The sequence below is a fragment of the Sinocyclocheilus anshuiensis genome, unplaced genomic scaffold (assembly GCF_001515605.1).
Source record: "Sinocyclocheilus anshuiensis isolate Anshui unplaced genomic scaffold, SAMN03320099.WGS_v1.1 scaffold313, whole genome shotgun sequence".
Classification (NCBI taxonomy): Eukaryota; Metazoa; Chordata; class Actinopteri; order Cypriniformes; family Cyprinidae; genus Sinocyclocheilus; species Sinocyclocheilus anshuiensis.
In genome coordinates, this window is record NW_015536469.1 from 316,132 (window position 1) to 318,016 (window position 1,885).

The following is a 1,885-nucleotide window of genomic DNA, read 5'->3' on the forward strand; positions in this document are numbered from 1 at the left end:
TTGAAAAGTATGCATTTTTCCCCTCAACATTTCTTATTTGTATATTCATAAATGCATTTAAAACATTAATCTCATAACATTATTTATTGCAGTTGTAATTATTGTTATTTGCAGTGTAAATTATTTAATCTGACTGGTAGCAGCCCTATAGTGTATATTTAATTTATTGATAAATTGTAATAATTTGACATGTAAGATTATGCATACATCTAAAAAGGTTAAAAATAGGCCTTTGTAAAGGTAAATATGCAGATTTAAGTATGTAAAAGCTGATAGAACACTGATGAAAATATTGCTTCAGAATAAATTGTTTACTCCACCAAAAAATCTCAGTGATGCAGTTATTTTGTGGGGATATTTTGTATGGAATATTGTCTGCTGACATGAAAAGTTCACTGTATATCATAGTAATAAATACCATTTATTACAGCATTGATATTTTGTTTTCTTTTTAATTTATACACATTAAATATTACATGTATGTAATAAAATGTGTATTTCCATTACAGGTTTAGGTCTTAAATTTCATATAAGGTGGTATTAAAAAGGTCTTAAAAAGTCTTAAATTTAACTTGTTCAAGTCTGCAGAAACCCTGTTTTAGTTGATCACTTCATCCCGATGGAGAACAAATGTTGTTTATACAAAGATATACAGTTTCTATTTGCACAGAATATTATTCTGTTCGAGCATGAAAATTGTTGTAAAACCTCTGTATAGCAGAAGAGAGATTGCACATTTCCGCCTTTTTGATAAATCTAGTGTTGTCTTCCCACAAAATATATTTAATTTCTATCATATTTTCATATCTGTCGTTTCTTAGCTCACATTGAGGCAATGGTCCTCTGATGACACCAAGAGGTGGTGTCAAAAACTGCAGCGTTGCAATTCAATCAGCGAATTTCTGTGGATTTTGACAATTGAATGCTATTTCTAAATTTCATATGTAAACCATATTTTTACATTTTCTTTAGAAAATGTGAGCGGGGCTTACTGAAATGCATTTTCCATTTAAGATAACCCATATACGGCATGTACAAAAAAAAAAAATTTTTTTTTTTTTAATAAATAAATGCTTTTCATGTCTTCCAGAAGTGATCAGGCCAGAATAAGTCGCAGTGTGTAATCACTGATACTGAATCAAGCAAATAAAGAAAAACATTCCACATGATTTGAGGTCATTCATATCTGTAGCACAAATGGTGTGAGGGGAATTACACAACTACAGTGTGATACTTAGGGTTAGGCATTTAAACAAATTCTTAAAGGAATAGTTCACCCAAAAATAAAATTAACATTTCTCAGTCCAACCAAGATGAGTTCGTTTCGTCATGGGAACAGATTTGGAGAAATGTAGCATTACATCACTTGCTCACCAATGGATACACTGCAGTGAATGGGTGCCGTGAGAATGAGAGTCCAAACAGCTGATAAAAACATCACAATAATCCACACCATGCACTCCAGTCCATCAATTAATGTCTTGTGACGCAAACGATGCATGTTTTGAAAAAACAACTCCATCATTAAGGCATTTTAACTTGCTTCTGGACAAAATACAAATCCATAATCCATGATAATGCTTCGTCCAATGAAAAAGTCCATCCCCTGTCATCCGCTCACATCAAAATCTACTGACATATTTATTTAGAACTGTTTTCACTTGTAAATGGAGCTTGATCTGTGCATTTTCAATCCTGATTCAGATAAAAAAGACTTAAAGAAATACTACTGTATATAGACTTGTATTTTAACTGGAAGCAATGGTTTGAAGTTATAAACGTCTTAACGAGGCATTTGTTTCTTACTAACAAGCAGCTTTTCACTTCACAAGACATTAATTGATGGACTGGAGTGGTGTGGATTACTTGTGGATTATTGTGATGT